This window comes from Loxodonta africana, chromosome X (genome assembly GCF_030014295.1).
Source record: "Loxodonta africana isolate mLoxAfr1 chromosome X, mLoxAfr1.hap2, whole genome shotgun sequence".
NCBI classification, from domain to species: domain Eukaryota; kingdom Metazoa; phylum Chordata; class Mammalia; order Proboscidea; family Elephantidae; genus Loxodonta; species Loxodonta africana.
The window spans coordinates 73,249,598-73,267,047 of record NC_087369.1 but is presented as its reverse complement, the minus strand read 5'-3'; positions in this window follow the sequence as shown (position 1 = coordinate 73,267,047).

Genomic DNA, 17,450 nt, shown 5'->3' with positions numbered 1-17,450 from the left:
AATATCAGTAATATCACATGCAAGCAAAACTTTAATGAAGACCATTCAGCAGTTCATCAACAGGGAACTGCCAGAAATTCAGGCCGGTTTCAGAAGAGGACGTGGAACCTGGGATATAATTGCTAATGTCAGATGGATCCTGGCTGAAAGCAGAGAATACCAGAAGGATGTTTACCTGTGTTTTATTGACTGTGCAAAGGCATTCGACTGTGTGGATCATAAGAAATTATGGATAACGTTGGGAAGAATGGGAATTCCAGAACACTTAATTGTACTCATCAGGGACCTTTACATAGATCAACAGGCGGTTGTTCGGATAGAACAAGGGGATACTGATTGGTTTAAAGTCAGGAAAGGTGTGTGTTAGGGCTGTATTCTCTCACCATACCTATTCAATCTATATGCTAAGCAAATAATACGAGAAGCTGGACTATATGAAGAAGAACGGGGCATCAGGATTGGGGGAAGACTCATTAACAACTTGCATTATGCAGATGACACAACCTTGCTTGCTGAAAGTGAAGAGGACTTGAAGCCCTTACTAACGAAGATCAAAGACCACAGCCTTCAGTATGGATTGCACCTCAACATAAAGAAAACAAAAATCCTCACAACTGGACCAATAAGCAACATTGTGATAAACGGAGAAAAGTTTGAAGTTGTCAAGGATTGACATCTTTGAGTTGTGGTGTTGGCGGAGAATATTGACTATACCATGGACTGCCAAAAGAACGAAAAATCTGTCTTAGAAGTACAGCCAGAATGCTCCTTAGAGGCAAGGATGGTGAGACTGTGTCTTACATACTTTGGACATGTTGTCAGGAGGGATCAGTCACTGGAGAAGGACATGATGCTTGGCAGAGTACAGGGTCAGCGGAAAAGAGGAAGACACTCAGTGAGGTGGATTGTCCAGTGGCTGCAACGATGAGCTAAAGCGTAACAACGATTGTAAGGATGGCTCAGGACCGGGCAGTGTTTCATTCTGTTGTGCATAGGGTCGCTATGAGTCGGAACCAACCCGACGGCACCTAACAACAACAACATAGGATTTACAAGGAGTGTCTGGTGGATTCGAACTGCCAGCCTTTTGGTTAGCAGCTGATTGCTTAACCACTGCACCACCAGGACTCCTGTAAAAAGGTAACTAGGTAAAAGTTGTATGATAGATATATTTACAATGACAAAAAATTAAAAAAAAAAACTAACTGCTGGGGCTGCTTCTGTACAGCCAAAAACCTCTTGGGATTTGGTTCCTCAATTTGAAGGTTTAGGGTCATGGTTTCGGGGGACATCACAGTTTATTGGCCTAATAATGCTTTCAGTGCTTCTGTTCTACCTCCTAGTTTGTCGCCTAGTACCTGGGGTCTTAAAAGTTTGCAAGCAGTCGGCCAAGGCATGCCAATTGATCTCTATTCTCCTGGAGCAACAGAGGAAGAAGGAAAGTCAGGAATAGGAGGATATGGAATGTGTAGAGAATTTCCTCCATGAACAACTGCCTCCTTTGCCATGAGACCAGAATAACTAGATGGTGCATGGCTACCATTAGTGAACATTTTGATTAAAGATTCTGGAAAGAATTCTGACCAAAAGGGGGATATTGCAGAACAGAATTTCAAATTCTCAAGGACTCCAGACTTTCTGGAGCCATGGAGGCTGGATAAATGCCTGAAATTACGGCCCCGAAATAATCTTTCAACTTTAAGCTAAAAATATCCTCTGAAGTCTACTTAAAAACGAGCAATAAAAAACCTTAATTAGAAAAAAATGTATGCCTTGAGCATTATGCTATTTTTTTTTTTGTAGGATTTCTTCAAGTCCAATTGACCTAGATGTCCGCGGAAATCATGGGCCCCAGACCCTCCCCCCTGCTATGCTGGCCTTCGAAGCCTTCAGTTTATTCAGGAAACTTCTTTGCTTTTGGTTTAGTCCAGTTGTGTTGACGTCTCCTGTATTGTGTGTTGTCTTCCATTCACGTTAAATAGTTATTGTCTGCTATATAATTAGTAAATACCCCCTCCCTCCCTACCCCCCACCTTCGTAACCATCAATAATATATTCTTCTGTGTTTAAACTATTCCTTGAGTTATTATAATAGTGGTCTCATACAATATTTGTCCTTTTGCTACTGACTAATTTCACTCAGCATAATGCCTTCCAGATTCCTCCATGGTATGAAATGTTTCACAGATTCATTATTGTTCATTATTGATGCATAGTATTCCATTGTGTGAATATACCATAATTTATTTATCCACTCATCCATTGATGGGCATATTGGTTGCTTCCAACTTTTTACAACTGTAAACAGTGCTGCAATGAACATGAGTGTGCATATATCTATTCCTGTAAAGGCTCTTATTTCTCTAGGGTATGTTCCAAGGAGTGGGATTGCTGGATCATATGGTAGTTCTATTTCTAGCTTTTTTTTTTAATTAACTTTTATTAAGCTTCAAGTGAACGTTTACAAATCCGATCAGTCTGTCACATATAAGTTTACATACATCTTACTCCCACTTGCTCTCCCCCTATTGAGTCAGCCCTTTCAGTCTCTCCTTTCTTGACAATTTTGCCAGCTTCCCTCTCTCTCTATCCTCCCATCCCCCCTCCAGACAAGAGTTGCCAACACACTCTCAATTGTCCACCTGATTTAATTAGCTCACTCTTCATCAGCATCTCTCTCCCCCCCGCTGACCAGTCCCTTTCATGTCTGATGAGTTGTCTTCGGGGATGGTTTCTGTCCTGTGCCAACAGAAGGTCTGGGGAGCATTGCCGCCGGGATTCCTCTAGTCTCAGTCAGACCATTAAGTATGGTCTTTTTATGAGAATTTGGGGTCTGCATCCCGCTGATCTCCTGCTCCCTCAGGAGTTCTCTGTTGTGCTCCCTGTCAGGGCAGTCATCGATTGTGGCCGGGCACCAACTAGTTCTTCTGGTCTCAGGATGATGTAGGTCTCTGGTTCATGTGGCCCTTTCTGTCTCTTTATTTCTAGCTTTTTAAGGAAGTGCCAAATTGATTTCCAAAGTGGCTGTACCATTTTGCATTCCCAACAGCAGTGTACAAATGTTCCAGTCTCCCCCAATCTCTCCAACATCTATTATTTTGTGTTTTTTGGATTAATGCCAGCCTTGTTGGTGTGAGATGGTATATCATTGTAGTTTTCATTTGTATTTCTCTAATGGCTAATGATCCTGAGCATTTCCTCATGTATCTGTTAGCTGCCTAAATGTATTCTTTGTTGAAGTGCCTGTTCATATCCTTTGCCCATTTTTTAAATTGGGTTATTTGTCTTTCTGTTGTTGAGTTTTTGCAGTATCATGAAGATTTTAGAGATCAGATCCAGATCAGAAACATCACAGCTAAAAACTTTTTCACAGTCTGTAGGTAATCTTTTTACCCATTCGGTGAAGTATTTGGATGAGCATAGATGTTGGATTTTTTAGGAGATCCCAGTTATCTAGTTTCTCTTCTGCTGTTTTTGCACTGTTAGTAATGTTTTATATACTGTTTATGCCATGTGTTAGGGCTCCTAGCATTGTCTGTGTTTTTTCTTCCATGATCTTTTTCATTTTAGTTTTTATATGCAGGTCTTGATTCATTTTGAGTTAGTTTTTGTGCATGGTGTGAGGTATGGGTCTTGTTTCATTTTTTTGCAGGTGGATATCCAGTATGCCAGCACCATTTGTTAAAGAGACTGTCTTTTCCCCATTTAACTGACTTTGGGCCTTTGATAATATCAGCTGCTTATATGTGGATGGATTTATGTCTGGATTCTCAATTGTGTTCCACTGGTGTATTTATCTGTTGTTGTACCAGTACCAGCCTGTTTTAACAACTGTGGAGGTATAATAAGTTCTAAAATCAGGTAGAGTGAGGCCTCCCACTTTGTTCTTCTTTTTCAGTAATGCTTTACTTATCTGGCACCTCTTTCCCTTCCATATGAAGTTGGCGATTTGTTTCTCCATGTCATTAAAAAATGTCCTTGGAATTTGGACCATAATTGGATTGTATTTATAGATCACTTTCGGTAGAATAGACATTTTTACAATGTTGAGTCTTCCTATCCATGAGCAATGTGTGTTTTTCCACTTCTGTAAGTGTCTCTTGATTCTTGTAGCTTTCTTTGTATAGATCTTTAACATCTCTGGTTAGATTAATTCCTAAGTATTTCATCTTCTTGAGGACTATTGTAAAATGGTATTGATTTGGTGATTTCCTCTTTGACGTTATCTTTTTTGTTGTAGAGGAATTCAACTGATTTCTGTATGTTTATCTTCTATCCTGATACTCTGCTGAACTCTTAGTTTCAGTAGTTTTCTGGAGGATTCTTTAGAGTTTTATGTGTATAAGATCATGTCATCTGTAAATACTTCTTCCTTACCAATCTGGATGCCCTTTATTTCTTTATCTAGCCTAATTACTCTGGCTAGGACCTCCAACACAATGTTGAATAAGAGCAATGATAAAGGGCATCCTTGTCTGGTTCCATTCTCAAGGGGAATGCTTTCATACTCTCTCCATTTACGATGATGTCGGCTGCTGGCTTTTTATAATTGCCCTTTATTATGTTGAAGAATTTTTCTTCTATTCCTATTTTGCTGAGAGTTTTTAACATGCGTGGGTGTTTGACTTTGCCAAATGCCTTTTCTGCATCAATTCATAACATCATGTGGTTCTTGTCTTTTGTTTTATTTGTATGATGGATTACATTGATTGTTTTTCCAATGTTGAACCAGCCCTGCATACGTGGTATGAATCCCATGGTCATGGTGAATTATTTTTTTGATATGTTGTTGAATTCTATTGGCTAGAATTTTGTTGAGGATTTTTGCTTTTAAGTTCATGAGGGATATAGGTTTGTAATATTCTTTTTTTTTTTTTTTTTTTTTGGTGTCTTTACCTGGTTTTGGTATCAGGGATATGCTGGCTTCATAGAATAAGTTTGGGAGTATTCCATCTTTTTCTATGCTCTGAAATACCTTTAGTAGTAGTGGTGTTAACTTTTCTCTGAAAGTTTGGTAGAATTCTCCAGTGAAGCCATCAGGGCCAGTGTTTTTTGTTGTTGTTGTTGTTGGAAGTTTTTAAATTACCGTTTCAATCTCTTTTTTTGTTATGGGTTCATTTAGTTTTCCGACCTCTGTTTGTGTCAGTTTAGGTAGGTTGTGTGTCTGTGGAAATTCATCCATTTCTTCTAGGTTTTCAAGTTTGTTAGGATAGAATTTTTCATAGTAATCTGATATTCTTTTAATTTCAGTTGGGTCTGTTGTGATATTGCCCACCTCAATTCTTATTCGGGTTATTTTCTTCCTCTCCTTTTTTTCTTTTGTCAGTTTGGCCAGTGGCCAATTTTGTTAATTTTTTCAAAGAACCAGCTTTTGATCTTGTTAACTCCTACAATTTTTTTTCTGTTCTCTGTTTCACTTAATTCTCCTCTAATTTTTACTATTACCTTTCTTCTGGTGCCTGAGGGTTTCTTCGTTGCTCTCTATTTGTTCAGGTTGTTCGGTTAATGTTTTGATTTTGGCCCTTTCTTGTTTTTGGATGTGTGCATTTATTGCAATAAATTGACCTTTGGGCACTGCTTTAGCTGTGTCCCAGAAGTTCTGATAGGAAGTGTTTTCATTCTCATTGTATTCTATGAATTTCTTTATTCCATCCTTAATTTCTTCTGTAACCCCATCTCTTTTGAGCAGGGTGTTGTTCAGGTTCCAAGTGTTTGATTTCTTTTCCATGTTTTATTCTTTTATTGATTTCTTCTTTTATGGTTTTATTGTCAGAGAAGGCGCTTTGTAATGTGTTGAAGTTTTGGATTCTGTTAAGGCTTGCTTTACAACATAATATGTGGTATATTCTACAGAATGTTCTACGTGCACTGGAAAAAAAGTATACTTTGTTGTTATTGGATGGAGTATTCTGTATATGTCTTTGAGGTCAAGTTGTTTGATTGTTGCAGTTAGATCTTCCATGTCTTTACAGAGCTTCTTTCTGGATGTCCTGTCCTTCACAGAAATTGGTGTGTTGAAGTGTCCTAGTATTATTGTGGAGTTGTCTATCTCACTTTTCAATGCTGTTAGAGTTTGTTTTATGTATCTTGAAGCCCTGTCATTGGGTGCATAAATATTTAATATGATTACATCCTCCTGGTATAAAAAAGTATACTGTCCCTTTAATCATTATGTAGTGTCATTCCTTATCCTTTGTGGTAGATTTAACTTCAAAGTATATCTTGTCAGAAATTAATATTGCCATTTCTGCTCTTTTTTGATTGTTGTTTGCTTGATATCTTTTTTTCCATCCTTTGAGTGTTAGTTTTCTTGTGTCTTTAAGTCTAAGGTGTGTCTTTTGTAAGCAGCATATACACCGATGGTGTTTTTTAATTCATTCTGCCACTCTCTGTCTCTTTATTGGTGCATTTAGTCTATTTATATTCAGCATAATTATGGATGTGTATGAGTTTAGTGCTGTCATTTTGATGTCTTTTTTGTGTATTGTTGAAAGTTTCTTTTTCCACTTAATTTTTTTTGTGCTGGGTAGTTTATTTTTATATAGTGTCTTTTCCACTTATTCATTTTTGTTGATTTTGTTTCTGCTGAGTCTTTACATTTTCTTTTTTTTTTTTTTGGTGTGTATGATTGTCAGTCTCCTTTGTGCTTACCTTCATATTTTCCCCTATTATTCTAAGCTTAAACAAAACTTTTATTTCATTCTATTGCCTTGACTTCCTCTTCATATGAAAGATCTATGACTACATTTTTTAGTCACTCTTTATTGTTTTAATGTTGTCGTGTTTTACATAATGGCATCGCTGTTTCCCTGTTTTGAGTTTTTTTTTTATCTTGATTTACTTTTGTGATTTCCCTATCTTGGTTGATATCTGGTTGCTCTGTCCTGTGTTCTAATCTTGGGTTGATATCTGATATTATTGATTTTCTAACCAGAGAACTCCCTTTAGTATTTCTTGTAGTTTTGGTTTGGTTTTTACAAATTCCCTAAACTTCTTTTTATCTGGAAATGTCCTAATTTCCATCTTCATATTCGAGAGACATTTTTGCTGGATATATGATTCTTGGCAGGAAATTTTTTTTTTCATTCTATGCCTTATTTAAGTCATCCCATTGCCTTCTTTCCTGCATGGTTACTGCTGAGTAGTCCAAGCTTATTCTTATTGACTCTCCTTTGTAGGTGACTTTTCATTTATCCCTAGCTGCTCTTCAAATTCTCTGTTTATGTCTCATTTTGGCAAGTTTCATTATAATATATCTTGGTGACTTTTTTTTGAGATCTAACCTATGCGGGATTCAATGAACATCTTGGATAGATACCTTTTCATCTTCAACAATTCTCTCTGTATTCTCTGCTTTGCGTCCCTGTTCTGGTACTCCAGTCACTCGTAGGTTCTCTTGATAGAGTCCCACATGGTTCATAGGGTTTCTTCATTTTTTTTAATTCTTTTACCTGATTTTTCTTCAAATATATTGGTGCCAAGTGTTTTATCTTCAATGTCACTAATTCTGCCCTCCAGTTCTTCAATTCTGCTGCTCTGACTTTCTCTTAAGTTGTCTAATTCTGTAATTTTACTGTTAATCTTCTGAATTTCTCATTTCCATCTCTCTATGGATTCTTGCAGCCCATTAAACTTTTCATTATGTTCTTGAATAACCTTTTTAATATCTTCAACTGCTTTATCTGTGTGCTCCTTGGATTGTTCTGTGTTTTGCCTGATCCAATTCCTGATGTCTTGAAGAGTTCTGTATATTAATCTTTTTTAGTCTACATCTGGTAATTCTAGGAACACATCTTCATCCAGAAGATTCCTTGATTCTTTCTTTTGAAAGCTTGTTAAAGTGATCATGGTCTGCTTTACGTGATTTGATATTGACTGTTTTCTCCAAGCCATCTATAAGTTATAGTATTATTTATTGTTTTCTCACTCTGTTCTAGCTTCTTGCTTTGTTTAGATTTAATATGCCCAAACAGGCTGCTTGAGTGAGATAGCTTGATTATTTGTACCTTTGAAGTTCTAATGTCCTGTCATCAGATGGCTAGAGCTGTTATCAGGTATATGAGCCTAGGAGTCCTTTCACTTTTCTTATATGGATTCAGCACAGGTGTCCAGGTAGTTGGTCATCAAGTGTGTGGTACAGGCTCTGCCCTATTCTTAGAGTGGCAGGGGTGATTTGTGTAGGCACAGGTATCTTGTTGCAGCAGGGGGTCTCTCTCTGAACAAGGCAGGGGCTGACAGCTGTCTCCTGGACATCTGTGGGGAAAGCACGTCCCTGTTCCCTGGAGCACACATGTGGGTGCATTCTGCTGATGGGCCATGGATACCCAATGCTTTTGGTTGTAAGGACTGGGAGGTAGAAATTATCCTTGGACACCTGTTGCGGGTGTCTAGGTGACATGGGTGGAGCCACCAGTCCTTAGGCCCCTGATGTGGGTAGGTGAGAACCCTGTTTAGTAGGCAAAGTGGTGTCAAACATCAAACACCCACCTCTCCACCACACAGTTGAAACAGTTGCAGTCTGCCAACAAGGGCCTAATCTCCTGAAATGCACCCACACAGATCCATGCAAGGGTGAAAGTTATTCAAAATCCATGGACCATTTGTGCCTGAAGAGGAGCCACTTCTGTCCTGAGCTCCCAGGTTAGTGCAGCTGGCAGGTTATCTTTTCCCCCAATTGTTAATTTATTTCTTCTTCAAGGCAGGAGAATGGCTCAGGGCATGCAGCAGGACCCATCTCAGGCCCAGGGAAATTAACAACCACTGAAGCTGTTTTGGGGTCTGGGGGCATAGTAAAATAAATGCAAGTACTTATCTTTTGCCAAGAGTGCTGTTCTTCTCTGGTACGAGAGGTGTGAGTAGACTGTGCAGTTTTGCTGTCTCTCCCTGAGGAAACCACATCCCAAATGCTACTGCCAGCTCCACCATGGTAGCTCTAGGGGATCATGCCTGAAGTGCACCTTTTTGTGCTGAGTAAGGTCCAGCAACTCCTCGTCACTTCTGAACCATATCTTCCTCCCCCTGCCACTCAGTCCAATTTCCTAACTTTTCCTTTGAAGTTCAGGGCTCCTGGCTTGTTGTGTATATAATTGTTTCACTTTTTTTTTAGGGTCTTTCTTGTAAGAGGAATCACCAGAAGCGTCTGACTGCTCCACCATCTTGGCCCCTCCTCCAAGCATTATGCTCCTTTAAGAACTACGTATACGGGGTCAAAATGAAAATAGCAACTGGAAAGATTAGATAGGATTCTTAGGGGGCAGTGAGTTTATGTTAATGAGGTAGGAACAACTCAGAAAATGAAGGTGAGAATGGTTGTACAACTGAAAGAATATAATCAATGTCACCGAATTGTACATTTAGAAATGGTTGAACTGATATACGTTTTGTTCTGTATATTCTCAACAATAACAAAATAAATTTTTAAAAAGGGCAAAAAAAAGAGTAATTTTTGTTTGCTATATTTCTATGTATAAAATATCACTTCTCATCACTTTCCTCCCTGCCACCTCGGTCCAAGGCACCAATATTTTGCCTATATTATTGCAAAATCCTTCACTGTCCTCCTGTATTCTTCACTCCACAGGACTACCAGAGTAACCTATTGAAAATGCAAGTATGTCCTCAAAACTGGAAACAACCCACATGTTCTTGAATGTACTCAAATGGACTAATACACTTCTTTATGTTCATTTAACTGAATACTATAAAGAAGTGAGAATGAAAACACTGCAAGAAAGTGCAAGACTGAAGACACATCTTGCAAGCATAATTTTATGTAAAACAAGACAGTCAAAAGAGGTAAAATATATCTATGTTTTCCTCTAAGAATTTTATGATTTCAGGTTTTACATTTATGTCTTTGATCCATTTTTCTAAAAATAATTTTGATTGTGCTTTAAGTAAAAGTTTACAAATCAAGTCAGTCTGTCACATATAATCTTATATACACCTTACTCCATACTCCCACTTACTCTCCCCCTAATGAGCCAGCCTGCTCCCTCCTTCCAATCTCTCCTTTCATGACCGTTTTGCCAGTTTCTAACCCTCTCTACCCTCCCATCTCCTCTCCAGACAGGAGATGCTAACACAGTCTCAAGTGTCCACCTGATACAAGTAGCTCACTCTTTGTCAGCATCTCTCTCCAACCCATTGTCCAGTCCCTTCCATGACTGATGAGTTGTCTTCGGGAGTGGTTCCTGTCCTGGGCCAACAGGGTATATTCTGAGGAGTGGGATTTCTGGGTTGTATGATAGTTCTATTTCTAACTTTTTAAGAAAACGCCAGATAGATTTCCAAAGTGGTTGTACCATTTTACATTCCCACCAGCAGTGTATAAGAGTTCCAATCTCTCCGCAGCCTCTCCAACATTTATTCTTTTGTGTTTTTTGGATTAATGCCAGCCTTGTTGGAGCAAGATGGAGTCTCATCGTAGTTTTAATTTGCATTTCTCTAATAGCTAATGATCGAGAGCATTTTCTCATGTATCTGTTAGCTGCCTGAATATCTTCTTTACTGAAGTGCATGTTCATATCCTTTGCCCACTTCTTGATTGGGTTGTTTGTCTTTTTGTGGTTGAGTTCTAACAGAATCATATAGATTTTAGAGATCAGGCGCTGGTCAGAGATGTCATAGCTGAAAATTTTTTCCCAATCTGTAGGTGGTCTTTTTACTCTTTTGGTGAAGTCTTAAATGAGCATAGGTGTTTGACTTTTAGGAGCTCCCAGTTATCTGGTTTCTCTTCGTCAGTTTTGGTAATGTTTTGTATTCTGTTTATGCCTTGTATTAGGGCTCCTAACATCGTCCCTTTTTTTTTCTTCCATGATCTTTATCGTTTTAGTCTTTATGCTTAGGTCTTAGATCCCCTTGGAATTAGTTTTTGTGCATGGTATGAGGTATGGGTCCTGTTTCATTTTTTTGCAAATGGATATCCAGTTATGCCAGCACCATTTGTTAAAAAGACTATCTTTTCCCCAATTAACTGACACTGGGCCTTTGTCAAATATCAGCTGCTCATATGTGGATGGATTTCTATCTGGGTTCTCAATTCTGTTCCATTGGTCTATGTGCCTGTTGTTGTACCAGTACCAGGCTGTTTTGACTACTGTGGCTGTATAATATGTTCTAATATCAGGTAGAGTGAGGCCTCCCACTTTCTTCTTTTTCAGTAATGCTTTACTTATCTGGGGCTTCTTTCCCTTGCATATGAAGTTGGTGATTTGTTTCTCCATCACATTAAAAAATGACATTGGAATTTGGATCGGAAGTGCATTGTATGTAAAGATGGCTTTTGGTAGAATAGACATTTTTACTATGTTAAGTCTTCCTATCCATGAGCAAGGTATGTTTTTCAACTTATGTAGGTCCCTTTTAGTTTCTTGCACTAGTACTTTGTAGTTTTCTTTGTATAGGTCTTTTACATCTTTGGTAAGATTTATTCCTAAGTATTTTATCTTCTTGGGAGCTACTGTGAATGGCATTTATTTGGTGATTTCCTCTTCGATGTTCTTTTTGTTGATATAGAGGAATCCAACTGATTTTTGTATGTTTAATTGTAACCTGAGGCTCTGCCAAACTCTTCTATTAGTTTCAGTAGTTTTCTGGAGGATTCCTTAGGGTTTTCTGTGTATAAGATCATGTCATCTGCAAATAGAGATAATTTTACTTCCTCCTTGCCAATCCGGATGCCCTTTTTTTTTTGTCTAGCCTAATTGCTCTGGCTAGGACTTCTAGCACAATGTTGAATAAGAGCGGTGATAAAGGGCATCCTTGTCTGGTTCCCATTCTCAAGGGAAATGCTTTCAGGCTCTCTCCATTTAGAGTGATGTTGGCTGTTGGTATTGTATAGATGCCCTTTATTATGTTGAGGAATTTTCCTTCAATTCCTATTTTGCTGAGAGTTTTTATCATGAATAGGTGTTGGACTTTGTCAAATGCCTTTTCTGCATCAATTGATAAGATCATGTGGTTTTTGTCTTTTGTTTTCTTTATATGGTGGATTACATTAATGGTTTTTCTAATATTAAACCAGCCTTGCATACCTGGTATAAATCCCACTTGGTCGTGGTGGATTATTTTTTTGATATGTTGTTGAATTCTGTAGGCTAGAATTTTGTTGAGGCTTTTTGCATCTATGTTCATGAGGGATATGTCTGTAATTTTCTTTTTCTGTGGTGTATTTACCTGGTTTTGGTATCAGGGATATGGTGGCATCATAGAATGAGTTAGGTAGTATTCCATCATTTTCTATGCTTTGAAATACCTTTAGTAGTAGTGGTGTTAACTCTTCTCTGAAATTTTGGTAGAACTCTGCAGTGAAGCCCTCCAGGCCAGGGCTTTTTTTTGGTGGGGGGGGGAGTTTTTTGATTACCTTTTCAATCTCTTTTTTTTGTTATCGGTCTATTTAGTTTTTCCACTTCTGATTGTATTAGTTTAGGTAGGTAGTGTTTTTCTACACATTCATCCATTTCTTCTAGGTTTGCAAATTTGTTAGAGTACAATTTTTCATAATAATCTGATATGATTCTTTTAATTTCAGTTGGGTCTGTTGTGATGTGGCCCGTCTCATCTCTTATTCAGGTTATTTGTTTCCTTTCCTGTATTTCTTTAGTTAGTCTGGCCAATGGTTTATCAATTTTGTTAATTTTTTCAAAGAACCAGCTTTTGGCTTTGTTAATTCTTTCAATTGTTTTTCTGTTCTGTATTTCATTTAGTTCAGCTCTAATTTTTATTATTTGTTTTCTTCTGTTGGCTAATGGATTCTTTTGTTGCTTGCTTTCTATTCGTTGAAGTTGTAGGGACAGTTCTCTGATTTTGGCTCTTTCTTCCTTATGTATGTGTGCATTTATTGATATAAATTGACCTCTGAGCACTGCTTTTGCTGTGTCCCAGAGGTTTTGATAGGAAGTGTTTTCATTCTCGTTGCATTGTATGCATTTCTTTATTCCCTCCTTAATGTCTTCTATAACCCAGTCTTTTTTGAGCAGGGTATTGTTCAGTTTCCAAGTATTTGATTTCTTTTCTGTGATTTTTCTCTTATTGATTTCCACTTTTATGGCCTTATGGTCTGAGAAGATGCTTTGTAATATTTCGATGTTTTGGATTCTGCAAAGGTTTGTTTTATGACCTAATATGTGATCTATTCTAGAGGATGTTCCATGTGCACTAGAAAAAAAAGTATACTTTGCAGCTGTTGGGTGGAGTGTTTCGTATAAGTCTATGAGGTCAAGTTGGTTGATTATAGCAATTAGGTCTTCCGTGTCTCTATTGAGCTTCTTACTGGAAGTCCTATCCTTCTCCGAAAGTGGCGTGTGAAATCTAGTATAATTGTGGAGGTGTCTATCTCACTTTTCAGTGCTGTTTAAAGTTTGTTTTATGTATCTTGCAGCCCTGTCATTGGGTGCATAAATATTTAATATGATTATATCTTCCTGGTAAGTTGTACCTTTAATCCCTTCTTTATACTTTGTGGTGGATTTAACCTTGTCAGAAGTTAATATTGCCAGTCCTGCTCCTTTTTGATTGTTGTTTGCTTGATATATTTTTTTCCATCCTTTGAGTTTTAGTTTGTTTGTGTCTCTAAGTCTAAGGTGTGTCTCTTGTAGGCAGCATTTATACGGAATGTCTTTGATCCATTTTGAGATAGTTTTCATATGTGGTGTTATTTATGGGTCCAGGTTCATTCTTTTGCATTTGAAAATCCAGTTGTCCCAGCACCATTTATTAGAGACTATGCTTTCCCCACTGGATGGACTTAGCACCTCTGTTGAAAATGAATTGACCATAGATGTAGAGGTTTATTTCTGGACTCACAATTCTATTCCGTTGGTGTATATTTCTATCATTATGCCAGTACCAGACTATTTGGATTACTGTAGCTTTATAATATGTTTTTAGATCGGGAAGTGTGGGTTCTCCTACTTTTTTTTTTCTTTCCCAAGATTACTTTGTCTATTTAGGGCCCTTTGCATTCCATAAATTTAAAGACTGGCTTTTTTTCATTACTGTAAAGAAGACTGGTGGAATTTTGATGGGTATTGCATTGAATTTATGAGTTGCTTTTTTTAGGTAGCACTGATATCTTAACAATATTAAGTCTTCCAATACATGAGCACAGAATGTCCTTCCATTTATTTAGGTCTTCTTTAATATCTCTCAGCAATGTTTTATAGTTTTTATTGTACAATTCATACCTGCTTAGTTGAATTCATCCCCGGCTATTTTATTCTTTACACTAAAAGCAGGAGCAGCAAAAGACTAAATAGATAAATGGGACCTCACCAAAATTAAGAATTTTATTCATCAGAGGACTTTATTGAGAAAATATAGAGAAAATCTACAGATTGGGAGAAAATATTTGGAAACCATATATTGGATATGGGGTCCTGGTGGCACAGCTGTTAAGAGCTATGGCTTCTAACCAAAAGGTTGGTGGTTTGAATCCACCAGTTGCTCCTTGGAAACCCTATGGGGCAGGTCTACTCTGTCTTGTATGGTTGCTATGAATCGGAATTGACTCAACCACAATGAGTTTTGTTTCTGGTTTTGTATATTGGATAAGGGTTTAATATCTAGAATACATAAAAAACACTTACAACTTAAGAACAAAAAGACAACCCAATCAAAAAATGGGCAAAGAATTTCAATAGGCATTTCAACAAAGAGGATATGCAAATGGACAACAAGCACATGAAAAGATGCTCATCACCATTAGTCATTAAAACCAAAAACCATTGCAGTCAGGCTGATTCCGACTCTTAGCAAACCTACAGGACAGAGGAGAACTCCATAGGGTTTCCAAGGAGCTGCTGGTGGATTCGAACTACCAACTTTTGGTTAGCAGCCAAAAACTTAATCAAAACCACAATAAGATATCATTTCACTCACTTAGGTAATGGTACTTACATAGCCTAGGTTTAGGTACATTTTATTACATATAAAGTGTTTTTTTTAATCATTTCAAAATGTGGTAAAAGATAATTAAAACTATTGCTAATCATTACGTATACATGATAAAGTTTGAAAATATTCAGAAAGATAACCTTTGCTTCTAAAGTGACCACAATCATAAAAACGGAAATTATTTTGCATTCTTTTTGAAGAAATATATGTGTATTAATGAAGGATTTTTTTTATTGTGCTTTAAGTGAAAGTTTAAATCAAGTCAGTATCTCATAAAACAATTTATCTGAACCTTGCTATGTACTACTAGTTGCTCTCCCTCTAATGAGACAGCACACTCCTTCTCTCTACCCTGTATTCCCCGTGTCCATTCAGCCAGCTTCTGTCCCCCTCTGCCTTCTCATCTCCCCTCCAGACTGGAGCTGCCCACATAGTCTCCTGTGTCTATTTGAGCCAAGAAGCTGAATTTGTGAAGGATTTTAACTGCAAGCTATAGTGTAGATAATATATTTGTATAATACAAGGATTTCCCAAAAAAACATATTTAAGATTCTAGCATAATTTCCGTAGTGAGTGAAATGGTTTGGTATTAGTTTCCTATGGCTGCTGTAACAAATTACCACAAATTTAGTTGTCTTAAAACAACACACATTTATTCTCTTACACTTATGAAGGTCAAAAGTCTGAAGCCAACTTCAGTGGGATGAATACAAAATGTTGGCATTGCCATGCTGTCTCCAGAGGTTCTAGAGGAAAATCGATTTCCTTGCCTTTTCTAGCTTCATGAGGTGCATTCCTTGGCTTGTGGCTCCTTCTTCCATCTTCAAAGCCAGTAGTAAAACATCTTGCTTTAGTGGTCACATTGCCTTATTCTTCTATGTCAGATTTCCTTTGGCCTCCCTCTTATAAGAACACTTGTGATTGTATTTAGGGCCCAGCCAGATAATCCAGGGTAATCTTCCCATCTCAGGAGCCTTCATTTATAACACACTAGCAAAGTTTCTTTTACCATATATGGTAACATTCACAGGTTCCAGGGATTGGGACTTGGATATCTTTAGGGGCCATTATTCAGGTTACCACAGGCTATAAAACAAGTTGTGAAGCTCTAATAAAATCTGATAAAGGTATATTATGTCTCTGAATAGAAATCATTATTCTAATAGTCATAAATGTCTTTCCAAAGCTGATTACTTCTATCTGGCTATTCTTTTTATAGAGAAAAAAAAATTTCTTTTTCTCCTAAAATTTGGATTTGAAGGAAACATTTACATATGTTGAAGTATGTAGCTACATATCCCAAATATTTAATTATCTTTACAAATTTTAAAGACAAAATCGAAGAAGCAGAAATTAGATATCATGCCCAGCCCTTCTACAACTGTCAGACTCTTTAATTTCCATGAGTCAGAATCGACTCGACGGCAATGGGTTTAGTTTTTGTTTTTCATCCCTTTGACCATTTTCTCCAATCTCCTTTACTATTTAAGCTCTCTTAAGAAACCCATTACTCTTATGTCCTTTTTCCTGTGCCTGTTTGTACCGAGAATTTCTACATCATTACTTCCTTTCCTATTCTCTTCATACTTTATACGTATGGGAAACATGCAAATCATTTCAACAAATCCTGATTGAGGTCCCACTTTATGCAGGTACCTGTCATAGGGACTTCTATAATAAACAGCCCCAAAGAGCTCATATTATATCAGAAAGTGAATAAGGCAAGTGGTGTAAAAGATTTACGGCAAGCTCTATGAAATGCAAGCAAACTCTGGAAAAGATATACTCCAACTGGGAAGACATGTTGAAGTTGGACATGGAAGTTGGCGTGGGCATGTCCATTGAGGGAAAATAAAACTGCAATAACACTGAATCTGCATACTCCTTGAATGACCCTCACGCACTACCTCCTCAACAATTTTCTCTGCCTACATGGGTGTTTCTAAGCCACAAAATCACTGTCTTCTGGAATTTTTTAACTCCAAATGCTTCAGTTTTTCATGTCTCTCTCTCTCTTTTTTTTAAATCAACTTTTCAGGAATAGCTTTCATAATAATTTTGAGTTTCACTGAAAAACAATTTTTCCCTAGAGAGCACAAAGTAACATCCAGCAACATCTGGTAGTTTTGGCTAAATCTCAGCCTGCTTTGGCTTGGTCTCAAGAAAAAACAAAAGGAAAGCGTCACTGAGACAATTGCTTGTGGTCAGAGCATTCCAAAGGTAGGGGCAGTTGTAAGATCTGGCCACTGTAGAATGAGATCTGATGGCAGGAGGGGAGTGATGTGTGTGAGTTCAAGGTGGGCTATCAGCATAAGGGCCTAGACATGACATCATCCAAAGGGAGCCAAAGCTTCATTCAAAGAAACCACTCTCTATTGCCCCCCACAGACCTCAATATTAAGCATGCATGCTTATTTGTATCAGCAACAGCAGCAGTAGAAATCCCTTTCCCATATTCCCATTTTGTCCCAGAAACAGTAATCCTGTGTCTTTAGCCCTGAACTTGATACCTTCCTCTCCTTCAATCCTTGTGTTCAATTAGGTATACAGGAAAT